Source organism: Artemia sp. Qi Xiang Cuo, chromosome 14, assembly GCF_049724085.1.
Source record: "Artemia sp. Qi Xiang Cuo chromosome 14, ASM4972408v1, whole genome shotgun sequence".
Classification (NCBI taxonomy): domain Eukaryota; kingdom Metazoa; phylum Arthropoda; class Branchiopoda; order Anostraca; family Artemiidae; genus Artemia; species Artemia sp. Qi Xiang Cuo.
The window spans coordinates 20,477,150-20,490,514 of NC_142807.1; the positions used below are offsets into that span (position 1 = coordinate 20,477,150).

At 33.0% G+C, this 13,365-nt stretch overlaps 1 protein-coding gene across 1 annotated transcript in view; it reads left to right on the top strand.

The window, feature by feature from the left end:
- Positions 1-13,365, top strand: part of LOC148944247 (uncharacterized) — a 229,527-nt gene that overhangs the window by 31,533 nt on the left and 184,629 nt on the right. The gene's annotated exons all lie outside the window — the stretch shown is intronic.

The following is a 13,365-nucleotide window of genomic DNA, read 5'->3' on the forward strand; positions in this document are numbered from 1 at the left end:
AACCTCCGCAGTAGGGTTCTCTGATACGCTGAATATGATGGTGTGATTTTCATTAGGGTTCTATAACTTTTAGGGGGTCTTTTCCGATTTTTTTGAAAATCAGCCAAATTTTCTCAGGCGCGTAACTTTTGATAGGTAGGACTAAACTTGATGAAACTTATATCTTTGAAATCAGCATTAAAATTTGATTCTTTTGATGTATCTATTGGTACGAAAATTCCGTTTTCTACAGTTTCAGTTACCATTGAGCCGGGTCGCTCCTTATTTACAGTTCGTTACCACGAACTGTTTGATTTCTGTTCGATTTGGGTTTCATTTGTTTATCGATGCTGATTTGTGGTAGTTTCACGCTTGGTAGATTATTTGATTTTATTTTTCCTCTATTTTTGTTTAATTGAGTTCTTTACTTTTCTTTGAAAAATTTATTTTGTAGAAAAAGTTTTTTTAATTAATATATTCAATAAGCCGCCTGTTGTTATAGCTTATATACTTAACAACCTGCGTTTTCTGTTCAATTGTAATTTTGTTATTATTTGCAAGTTCTAAACTTATAGACCAGCCCCCTTAAAAGAAGAAAAATGTGTGCTCGCAATAATAACGAAAAAACATTTTCGTAGCAAGAATAAGCACGAACCCAAGGGAGGGGTGATGGGGGGATCCCGCCCCCAAAACAAAATTGTTAAGACTCCTTCCTGAATTATAACATCGAATACTAAGAATTTATATTCAAGAAATAAGAACATAAAAATATCCGTCGTTCTCAACTTTCATGACACACAGTTAAATTATTCATACACAGTCTGTGTTATGAACGCAAGACTGAAACGTTTCTGTGAAGTGAGGAAAAACCCAGTGGAAGGTAAACCATGAACAAGGAGGCTTGAAGGTGACGGTGACAATGTTATGGCCATTTTCGCCACATCTAGTGATTTATCACTATTTATAGTGGTTTTATATATTGCCTGAACAAAAAATCACTAAATCAGCGCATAAATCACTAGATTATTGAAGAAAATTACTAAATCAACAAACAAACCACTAAAATCTAGTGATTTTATTCCTCACTTGGGGGCAACCAAGGTTGTGGCTTGTTATGAGAATGGATAGGTTGGTATCACTTATCAGTGCTTCTCGGAGACGGAAAAAACTTCAAATTTTCTGTGGGTGGCTTTTTTGTGCATCATGTTTTGTTTTACATCTGGCTAGAGAAAACTTGCCATGGTAAGTTGCATTTTGCTTATATTATTAAAGAGTGAAAGAATGAAGTGTAGCTGTCTATATGTTTACTATTTGATTCAGAAGAAGGAATAGCAGATGGAACGAATGAGTTTCGGTATTTTTAAGTTTCATCTCTACTCTTTATAGCAATTAGTTACTATTTATCTATAGTTAATTTCTCTTACTTGATAGTCTATTCTATAATTTCTAAAAGGATTTTTTAAATTACACTAGTTTAAAGTGCGTTATCAAGTCGTGGGTGGGGTCATGAAAAGATTTTCAGGAACAAGACTGGTCAAACTTATTCTGACCATACAAGGTTTCTAACGCTTTGGGGTCATTCTTCTGACCTATAAGTTATTTGTTGTGAATTTGAGAGAGGCAAAACTAAAAAACATCATTTCTAGCTTGGCCAAAGGGAGGACCTAGATTTCAAACAATAATATTGAATTCAGCCATTTGATTGCAGTAAATAAAGAGCCAGTGTAGGAAAAAAAAAATTGTGTTAAGTAAGGAGCACATTTTAAAAGTAACGGTGGCTAATTTAAGCTGAATTTGAGAAAGGATGAACTTAAAAACATCCTTTCTAGCTTGGCCAACGGGAGGACCTAGATTTCAAAAAATAATATTGAATTCAGCCATTTGATTGCAGTAAACAAAGAGCCAGAGTAGGAAATAAAATTGTTTTAAGTAAGGAGCACATTTTAAAAGTAACGGTGGTTAATTTAAGCTGAATTTAAGAGAGGCAAAACTGAAAAACATCTTTTCTAGCTTGGCTAACGGGATGACCTAGATTTCATATAATAATATTGAATTCAGCCATTTGATTGCGGTAAATAAAGAGCCAGAGTAGGAAAAAAATTGTTTTAAGTAAGGACCACATTTTAAAAGTAACGGTGGCTAATTTAAGCTGAATTTAAGAGAGGCAAAACTGAAAAACATCCTATCTAGCTTGGCTAACGGGATGACTTAGATTTCATATAATAATATTGAATTCAGCAATTTGATTGCAGTAAATAAAGAGCCAGAGTAGGAACAAAATTGTTTTAAGTAAGGAGCACATTTTAAAAGTAACGGTGGCTAATTTAAGCTGAATTTGAGAGAGGCAAAACTGAAAAACATCCTTTCTAGCTTTGCCAACGGGAGGACCTAGATTTCAAACAATAATATTGAATTCAGCCATTTGATTGCAGTAAATAAAGAGCCAGAGTAGGAAAAAAAATTGTTTTAAGTAAGGAGCACATTTTAAAATTAACGGTGGCTAATTTAAGCTGAATTTTAGAGAGGCAATACTGAAAAATATCCTATCTACCTTGCCCAACGGGAGGACCTAGATTTCAGATAATAATATTGAATTCAGCCATTTGATTGCAGTAAATAAAGAGCCAGAGTAGGAAAAAAAAATTGTCTTTAGTAAGGAGCACATTTTAAAAGTAACGGTGGCTAATTTAAGCTGAATTTGAGAGAGACAAAACTGAAAAACATCCCTTTTAGCTTAGCCAACGGGAGGACCTAGATAAAGAGCCAGAGTAGGAAATAAAATTGTTTTAAGTAAGGACCACATTTTAAAAGTAACGGTGGCTAATTTAAGCTGAATTTAAGAGAGGCAAAACTGAAAAACATCCTTTCTAGCTTGGCTAACGAGATGACCTAGATTTCATATAATAATATTGAATTCAGCCATTTGATTGCGGTAAATAAAGAGCCAGAGTAGGAACAAAATTGTTTTAAGTAAGGAGCACATTTTAAAAGTAACGGTGGGTAATTTAAGCTGAATTTGAGAGAGGCAAAACTGAAAAAATCCTTTCTAGCTTGGCCAACGGGAGGACTCAGATTTCAAACCTAGATTTCAGATAATAATATTGAATTCAGCCATTTGATTGCAGTAAATAAAGAGCCAGATTAGGAAAAAAAATTTTTTTAGTAAGGTGCACATTTTAAAAGTAACGGTGGCTAATTTAAGCTGAATTTGAGAGAGGCAATACTGAAAAATATACTATCTAGCTTGCCAAACGGGAGGACCTAGATTTCAGATAATAATATTGAATTCAGCCATTTGATTGCAGTAAATAAAGAGCCAGAGTAAGAAAAAAAAATTGTTTTTAGTAAGGAGCACATTTTAAAAGTAACGGTGGCTAATTTAAGCTGAATTTGAGAGAGACAAAACTGAAAAACATCCCTTTTAGCTTAGCCAACGGGAGGACCTAGATAAAGAGCCAGAGTAGGAAATAAAATTGTTTTAAGTAAGGACCACATTTTAAAAGTAACGGTGGCTAATTTAAGCTGAATTTAAGAGAGGCAAAACTGAAAAACATCCTTTCTAGCTTGGCTAACGAGATGACCTAGATTTCATATAATAATATTGAATTCAGCCATTTGATTGCGGTAAATAAAGAGCCAGAGTAGGAGCAAAATTGTTTTAAGTAAGGAGCACATTTTAAAAGTAACGGTGGCTAATTTAAGCTGAATTTGAGAGAGGCAAAACTGAAAACATCCTTTCTAGCTTGGCCAACGGGAGGACTCAGATTTCAAACCTAGATTTCAGATAATAATATTGAATTCAGCCATTTGATTGCAGTAAATAAAGAGCCAGATTAGGAAAAAATTTTTTTTTAGTAAGGTGCACATTTTAAAAGTAACGGTGGCTAATTTAAGCTGAGTTTGAGAGAGGCAATACAGAAAAATATCCTATCTAGCTTGCCAAACGGGAGGACCTAGATTTCAGATAATAATATTGAATTCAGCCATTTGATTGCAGTAAATAAAGAGCCAGAGTAGGAAAAAAAATTGTTTTTAGTAAGGAGCACATTTTAAAAGTAACGGTGGCTAATTTAAGCTGAATTTGAGAGAGACAAAACTGAAAAACATCCTTTCTAGCTTAGCCAACGGGAGGACCTAGATTTCAAACAATAATATTGAATTCAGCCAATTTATTGCAGTAAACAAAGAGCCAGAGTAGGAAATAAAATTGTTTTAAGTAAGAACCACATTTTAAAAGTAACGGTGGCTAATTTAAGCTGAATTTAAGAGAGGCAAAACTGAAAAACATCCTTTCTAGCTTGGCTACCGGGATGACCTAGATTTCATATAATAATATTGAATTCAGCCATTTGATTGCGGTAAATAAAGAGCCAGAGTAGGAAAAAAATTGTTTTAAGTAAGGAGCACATTTTAAAAGTAACGGTGGCTAATTTAAGCTGAATTTAAAAGAGGCAAAAGCCAGAGTAGGAAAAAAATTGTTTTAAGTAAGGACCACATTTTAAAGTCAGTCATGATTCATTCCCCGAACGAGTAACACCTTAGGCGCTCCGTGCCTGCGGTAGTTTTGGCTGAAGAGTGAAATAGCTTGTGAGATTAATGTTTTGAATTGATGAAAGAAAATTTTTTGGTGTGTGATTATTGCTTTGAACTGAAGAATTGCATGGAGTAAAAGAGGATTGGATTTGAGTCATTATAAACAGAGCCTTTGATTACCGACGTTGGAAAAGATGTTTGCCGTGCCAAACGGCTAAAAGCACTGCACGCTAGCAACAACGTGGATAAACAATCGTTGCCGGCTGAGGTAAGACTATTTGTCCATTTTTTTAATTGCTACTTATTCATGGGGCGAAATAAAAGAAACCGTAAAGAAGTCTCATTCGAAGAGGATCAAAATGATTATTCGTCATCTTCACCTAAGGAGGGAGAAACTTTGTCAATTTCGACGCTGGCTCGGAGCTTTTCTGAAATTCTAACTATAGTGAAAGACAATGGAAAAAAGCTTGACGGTATTACGGACCAGTTCAAATCTCTGGAAACCCGGGTCAAATCGCTTGAGGAAGCACTATCTGGCCAATCGCAGCAATTTTCGACGATCCAGACCCATGTGGTGGCTAATGAGAATGAAATAATAAATGTAAAATCACAGATTAGTGTTGTTACAGCTGAGTCAGTGTTTCTCCGTGAAGAAAATAATCAGTTGAAAAATCGGTTAATGCATTGCGAGTATAGAATGACTGAGAAAAATATAGGGGTTTGGAATGTACCTTGTGATGATAAAGAGGAAGCTAAAGCGATTTTCAAAACAGTTTGTGAAGAAGGACTAGGTGTAAACGAGACCCCAGAATTTGCTTTTACATAAGTAAAAAAAGAGCTTATATATTTTAAAGTTAGTTTTCGTTCTAAATAATAAAAAATAACGATTCTGAAACAGAGTAAAAAACTTAAAGGAAAGACTGTTTGCGGTCATAAAGATATTTATCTTAGTGATGATGCTCCGACGGCAGTGAGAGATATTAGAAAACGGCTGATTGAAAAAAGATCAAAGTTTGCTGATTGTGGTATTCAAGCATGGGTAACAAAATCGGTTCCACCTCTCCTTTGTTTTGATCGGCCAAATGGCCTGCGTGTTTCTTTCTCCGTGAATGACGTGATTCCTGAATTGTCAGTGCCGATAAATCCTCGAGGTGGGCCTATGCAATGCTAGGCGGGTTGTCATATTTATATCTATATTAATTATTTTAGTTTAATATGGTTTTTAGTTATTATTTTGTTGTGCTTTTACTTCTTTGTTTTTTTTTTTGTGATAGCATATTGGTATGAAGTAATGTTGTCTCGTGTTTTTTTATATTCTTTTTTTATAAAATTTGTTGTGGATGGAATAATGTAAAAAAAAAAAAAAATTTTAAAATGTATTAAGGGTGTATTTTGTTAATCGCGGTGTGGAGCGTCCCGGGTTGTGATTGGCGTTCTTATGGATTGGTCTTGGCTTTCAGTGATACTAGGCCTGGAAACAGTAGTAGTGTTTTTTGGTTTTTATGAAGATATTTATGTTTCTAAATTAAAAGTTGCGCAGATTAGTCGTACTGAGGGAAAACGACTTGGAATGGAGATTACTTTTTTTTGTTTTGTTTTTTTAATTTTTATTTTTTATTATGGTTTGCTGGTCATTTAGGGCATGGTGTGGTTTCTCTTAACGTGGGGTTAATATTTGATAATGGATAGAGATAATCGTGAAATTCCATCATCAAGGTTAAAAGAATTTGAGCGGAATTCTCTTTCATTTCAGTCAATTTTTCAAACTATTGTAGCTGGTGATGATGAAGATACTTCTAGTAATTTTGATATCCCAAAAAATCAATATATATTTATGAATGAGCTGGTAAGAAAATATGTAAATACAAGTAGGATGTCGTTTTGGAATTGCCGGGGTTGGAGGACTGCGCAGGATGTGATTGAAATTTTTTTGTCGGATTCAGATACAGATATATTAGGCCTATGTGAAACTTTTTTAGATGATTTTTCAATTGAAAATATACATTTAAAAGATTACCAATTTTTTCACATCGGTCGGAAAAGACAAAAACAAGGGGGTCTAGGTGTTTTGATTAAAAATTGCGTACCAGCACGTATAAGGATTGATTTTTTGCCAATGAATATTGAAATGATTTTTGAATCTTGTGTAGTTGAAGGCTCTTTTCCAAATAATCGGAAGCTTTTAATTGCAGTTATTTACCGTACTCCGTCATCCAGCCAGATAGAATTTAAAAATCATTTTGAAAGTATGTTGGATAAATTAGCTAGTCTTAATACTCCTTATTTAGTTATGGGTGATTTTAATATTGATTTAATGAAACTCCTATCTTCAGATCAGAATAGAATAGATAGAAATATTTTGCAGTTTTTGGAGGGCCCACTATCTTATGGACTAAACCCCGTATGTTTTGTGCCCTCTAGAATAGCTGATACATCATTTTCACTTATTGATAATATTTTTTCACCTTATAGTGCTGTTAATACATTTATTATTCCTGATGATTCATCTGACCACTGTATAATTATGTCTGATTTTCTTATAAATTTTCCGCATAATAAAAAAAATCAAACCAAATGTAGAGATTTTTCACATAAAAATGTGTTAAGGTTAAAAGAAGGGCTTGGTGATGTTGATTGGAGTCCTGTAATTGATGAGAAGGATCCGAACCAATCATTAGATAAATTTTATTATATTATGAATGAAAAGCTTGATCTTTTTTGCCCATATAAAAGCCCGAGAGGAAAGAAACTTACCCCAAAAAAACCTTGGATAAATGAATCACTTTTGAGATCTATTAATGAGAAAAATCGTTTATTTAAAATTAGAATAAAATATCCCACGGAAATAAATATAACGCGTTTTAAAAATTATAAGAATATGCTTGTAAGGATCCTTAGAGTAAGTGAAAGACTTTATTATGAAAATTCTTTTCGAAATTCAGATTCCCCTAGAAAAACTTGGAGTTTGATTAAAGATAAAATTGGAAGAAATAAAAAGTTGTTACACCCTGAAGTGTTATTTGATATTAATGGTAAAGAATTTAGAGGACCACAAGCTGTTGCTAAGAAGTTTAGTGAATATTTTGCTAGTATTGGATCATCTGTTGTTTCAGGAGAAATTGACCTTTCTTCCCCAAGGTCGCATAAAAAATATCTACCGCCCACTGAAGATACGAGCATATTTATGGCCCCGGTTACTTTTGCAGAATTTCAAAAGGTCATTAAGAATTTAAAAAATGGTAATTCATTGGGATATGATGAACTTTCAACTAATTTGTTAAAAAATATTGCAGGTGAAATATTTGAACCATTGCTTCATATTTTAAATTTATGTATTTTCTCAGGTACATTTCCTAAAAGATGGAAAATTGCACGTGTAATACCATTGCATAAAAAAGGAGATAAATCTGATACAAATAATTATCGTCCTATTGCAATTTTATCACCATTGTCTAAAGTATTGGAAAAAATTTTAAAAGGAAGGAATACTAATTATCTAGATAAAATAAATTTTTTTACCAAACATCAGTTTGGATTTAGGGCAGGCCATTCGACGGAACAAGCAGTTGCAGCTCTTGTATTAGAAATAAATGACTGCTTAGATAGTAATTATCATGTATCTACTGTTTTTTATGATGTTAAAAAAGCATTTGACACTTTAAACCATGAAATTCTTTTTGATAAAATGGAAAATTCCAGTATAAGAGGGAAAGGACTAGAAATAATAAGATCATACCTTTATGGACGTAAAATCGTGGTAGATGTTGATGGACATTTGTCTAGTTTAAATGATCTTGAAGATATTGGTGTCCCACAAGGATCGGTATTAGGTCCACTTTTATTTTTGATGTATATTAATAATCTTCCACGATGTTTGCAGGGAAATAATGGTCTTGCAATTTTATTTGCAGATGACACAGCTGTTTCTGTTAAAGCGAAGGATTCATATACATTGATTCAAAATCTGTTTAACACTGTTAGTTCAGTTAATCGATGGTTTGTTTCTAATTATTTAGTACCGAATTTTAAGAAGACTGAATTTATGGTTTTTGGTAATTCAAAACGTGCTACTAAAAAAATTTCATGTCAGGAGCTTCAAGTTGGTGAGCATAAAATACGTAGAGTTCAATCATATCGTTATTTAGGAGTTTTTATTGATCCCCTTTTGTCATTTCAAACTCATATTGATCATTTAAGGGTGAAACTTTCGCAAAATATTGGGTCTATGTATCGTTTGCAACAAGTTTTTCCATTTTCAATTTTAAAAATAATTTATCATTCTTTGATTGCTCCTTATTTAAATTATTGCACAATTATTTATTTAAATACTTTTTGGACGCATATAAAACCCCTACAGATCCTTCAAAATAAAGCAGTGAGAATACTTGGAAATTTTTTACACTGTCCATCAAAACTTAGAGATGCATCGGAAACTGAAACATTATTTCTTTTCTTGAATTTATTACATCTGAAACATATAAGAGAACTTAATATATCAATATGGTATTTTAAAATACAAGATCCTAGTAGTTATTTTTATGAAAAATCTCTGTTGATTCTGCCCCCTCCTTCGGCTCTTAGGTGTTCTGGAACATATCGAATTCCCTTTGTTAATTGTGAAAGATCTAGATTTTCAATTAGATACCAAATACCATTTATTTCAAATAAATATAGGCTGAAAGATAGAATTCAAATTGAGTCATTTCGGCAAATATCAGTTCTAAGGAAGAAAATATTAAAATTATGTATTGACCTGTGATGGTGGAATAGAAATTTTTTTATTATTATATTTTTTTTTTTGTTTATATTTGTTACCCATGTTGGGATAGCCTTCCATGCCCCACTTGTCCAGCGTTTGTTTTCTTTATGTTTGTTATGTTTTTTGTTTTTTTCTTTAACCAGGTTTTTTTTCTTTCTTTCTTTTGTTATGATGAGGAAATGTTTTTTTTTTTTTTTTTGTGTGTTTGTTTGTTTTCTTTTTGTTTTTTTTTTTTTATTTTTTTTTATTATTATTAATACCCAATTTTACGAGCTTTGCTCTCTGTTGGGGGTATATGTTTTTTTGTTATGTTGATTTATTCAAATAAAATCTTCTTCTTCTAAAAAAAAAAAAGTAACGGTGGCTAATTTAGGCTGAATTTAAGAGAGGCAAAACTGAAAAACATCCTTTCTAGCTTGGCCAACGGGAGGACCTAGATTTCAAACAATAATATTGAATTCAGCCATTTGATTGCAGTAAATAAAGAGCCAGAGTAGGAAAAAATTGTTTTAAGTAAGGAGCACATTTTAAAAGTAACGGTGGCTAATTTAAGCTGAATTTGAGAGAGACAAAACTGAAAAACATCCTTTCTAGCTTGGTCAACGGGATGACCTAGATTTCATATAATAATATTGAATTCAGCCATTTGATTGCAGTAAATAAAGAGCCAGAGTAGGAAAAAAATTGTTTTAAGTAAGGAGCACATTTTAAAAGTAACGGTGGCTAATTAAAGCTGAATTTAAGAGAGGCAAAACTGAGAAACATCCTTTCTAGCTTGGCTAACGGGATGACCTAGATTTCATATAATAATATTGAATTCAGCCATTTGATTGCAGACAATAAAGAGCCAGAGTAGGAAAAAAATTGTTTTAAGTAAGGAGCATATTTTAAAAGTAACGGTGGCTAATTTAAGCTGAATTTGAGAGAGGCAAAACTGAAAAACATTCTAGCTTTGCTAATGGGATGACCTAGATTTCATATAATAATATTGAATTCAGCCATTTGATTGCGGTAAATAAAGAGCCAGAGTAGGAAAAAATTGTTTTAAGTAAGGAGCACATTTTAAAAGTGACGGTGGCTAATTTAAGCTGAATTTGAGAGAGGCAATACAGAAAAATATCCTATCTAGCTTGCCCCACGGGAGGACCTAGATTTCAAACAATAACATTGAATTCAGCCATTTGATTGCAGTAAATAAAGAGCCAGAGTAGGAAAAAAATTGTTTTAAGTAAGGACCCCGTTTTAAAAGTAACGGTGGCTAATTTAAGATGAATTTAAGAGAGGCAAAACTGAAAAACATCCTTTCTAGCTTAGCCAACGGGAGGACCTAGATTTCAAACTGATTTCAAACTAGATTGCAATCAAATTCAGCCATTTGATTGCAGTAAATAAAGAGCCAGACTAGGAGAAAAATTGTTTTAAGTAAGGAGCACATTTTAAAAGTAACGGTGGCTAATTTAAGCTGAATTTGAGAGAGGCAAAACTGAAAAACATCCTTTCTAGCTTTGCCAACGGGAGGACCTAGATTTCAAACAATAATATTGAATTCAGCCATTTGATTGCAGTAAATAAAGAGCCAGAGTGGGAAATAAACTGTTATAAGTATGGAGCACATTTTAAAAGTAACGGTGTCTAATTTAAGCTGAATTTAAGAGAGGCAAAACTGAAAAACATCCTTTGTAGCCTGGTCAATGGGATGACCTAGATTACATGTAATAATATTGAATTCAGCCATTTGATTGCGGTAAATAAAGAGCCAGAGTAGAAAAAAAAATTGTTTTAAGTATGGAGCACATTTTAAAAGTAACGGTGGCTAATTTAAGCTGAATTTGAGAAAGGCAAAACTGGGAAACATCCTTTCTAGCTTTGCCAACGGGAGGACCTACATTTCAAACAATAATATTGAATTCAGCCATTTGATTGCAGTAAATAAAGAGCCCGAGTAGGAAAAAAAATGTTTTAAGTAAGGAGCATGTTTTAAAAGTAACGGTGGCTAATTTAAGCTGAATTTAAGAGAGGCAAAACAGAAAAAAATCCTTTCTAGCTTGGCCAACGGGAGGACCTAGATTTCAAACAATAATATTGAATTCAGACATTTGATTGCAGTAAATAAAGAGCCAGAGTAGGAAAAAAATTGTTTTAAGTAAGAAGCACATTTTAAAAGTAACGGTGTCTAAGTTAAGCTGAATTAAAGAGAGGCAAAACTGAAAAACATCCTTTCTAGCTTGGTCAACGGGATGACCTAGATTTCATGTAATAATATTGAATTCAGCCATTTGATTGCAGTAAATAAACAGCCAGAGTAGGAAAAAAATTGTTTTAATTAAGGAGCACATTTTAAAAGTAACAGTGGCTAATTTAAGCTGAATTTAAGAGAGGCAAAACTGAAAAACATCCTTTCTAGCTTGGCTAACGGGATGACCTAGATTTCATATAATAATATTGAATTCAGCCATTTGATTGCGGACAATAAAGAGCCAGAGTAGGAAAAAATTGTTTTAAGTAAGGAGCACATTTTAAAAGTAACGGTGGCTAATTTAAGCTGAATTTGAGAGAGGCAAAACTGAAAAACAGCTTTTCTAGCTTTGCTAACGGGATGACCTAGATTTCATATAATAATATTAAATTCAGCCATTTGATTGCGGTAAATTAAGAGCCAGAGTAGGAAAAAAATTGTTTTAAGTAAGGAGCACATTTTAAAAGTGACGGTGGCTAATTTAAGCTGAATTTGAGAGAGGCAAAACTGAAAAACATCCTTTCTAGCTTGGCCAATGGGAAGACCTAGATTTCAAACAATAATATTGAATTCAGCCATTTGATTGCAGTAAATAAAGAGCCAGAGTAGGAAAAAAATTGTTTTAAGTAAGGAGCACGTTTTAAAAGCAACGGTGGCTAATTTAAGCTGAATTTGAGAGAGGCAAAACTGAAAAACATCCTTTCTAGCTTGGACAACGGGAGAACCTAGATTTCAAACAATAATATTGAATTCAGCCATTTGATTGCAGTAAATAAAGAGCCAGAGTAGGAAAAAAATTGTTTTAAGTATGGAGCACATTTTAAAAGTAACGGTGTCTAATTTAAGCTGAATTTAAGAGAGGCAAAACTGAAAAACATCCTTTCTAGCTTGGTCAACGGGATGACATAGATTACATATAATAATATTGAATTCAGCCATTTGATTGCGGTAAATAAAGAGCCAGAGTAGGAAAACAATTGTTTTAAGTAAGGAGCACATTTTAAAAGTAACGGTGGCTAATTTAAGCTGAATTTAAGAGAGGCAAAACTGAAAAACATTTTTTCTAGCTTGGCTAACGGAATGACCTAGATTTCATATAATAATATTGAATTCAGCCATTTGATTGCGGTAAATAAAGAGCCAGAGTAGGAAAGAAATTGTTTTTAGTAAGGAGCACATTTTAAAAGTAACGGTGGCTAATTTAAGCTGAATTTGAGAGAGACAAAACTGAAAAACATCCCTTCTAGCTTAGCCAACGGGATGACCTAGATTTCAAACAATAATATTGAATTCAGCCATTTGATTGCAGTAAACAAAGAGCCAGAGTAGGAAATAAAATTGTTTTAAGCAAGAACCACATTTTAAAAGTAACGGTGGCTAATTTAAGCTCAATTTAAGAGAGGCAAAACTGAAAAAAGTCCTTTCTAGCTTGGCTAACGGGATGACCTAGATTTCATATAATAATATTGAATTCAGCCATTTGATTGCGGTAAATAAAGAGCCAGAGTAGGAACAAAATTGTTTTAAGTAAGGAGCACATTTTAAAAGTAACGGTGGCTAATTTAAGCTGAATTTGAGAGAGGCAAAACTGAAAAACATATTTTCTAGCTTCGCCAACGGAAGGACCTAGATTTCAAACAATAATATTGAATTCAGCCATTTGATTGCTGTAAACAAAGAGCCAGATTAGGAAAAAAAAATTGTTTTAAGTAAGGAGCACATTTTCAAAGTAACGGTGGCTAATTTAAGTTGTATTTGAGAGAGGCAACACAGAAAAATATCCTATCTAGCTTGCCCAACGGGAGGACCTAGATTTCAGATAATAATATTGAATTCAGCCATTTGATTGCAGTAAATA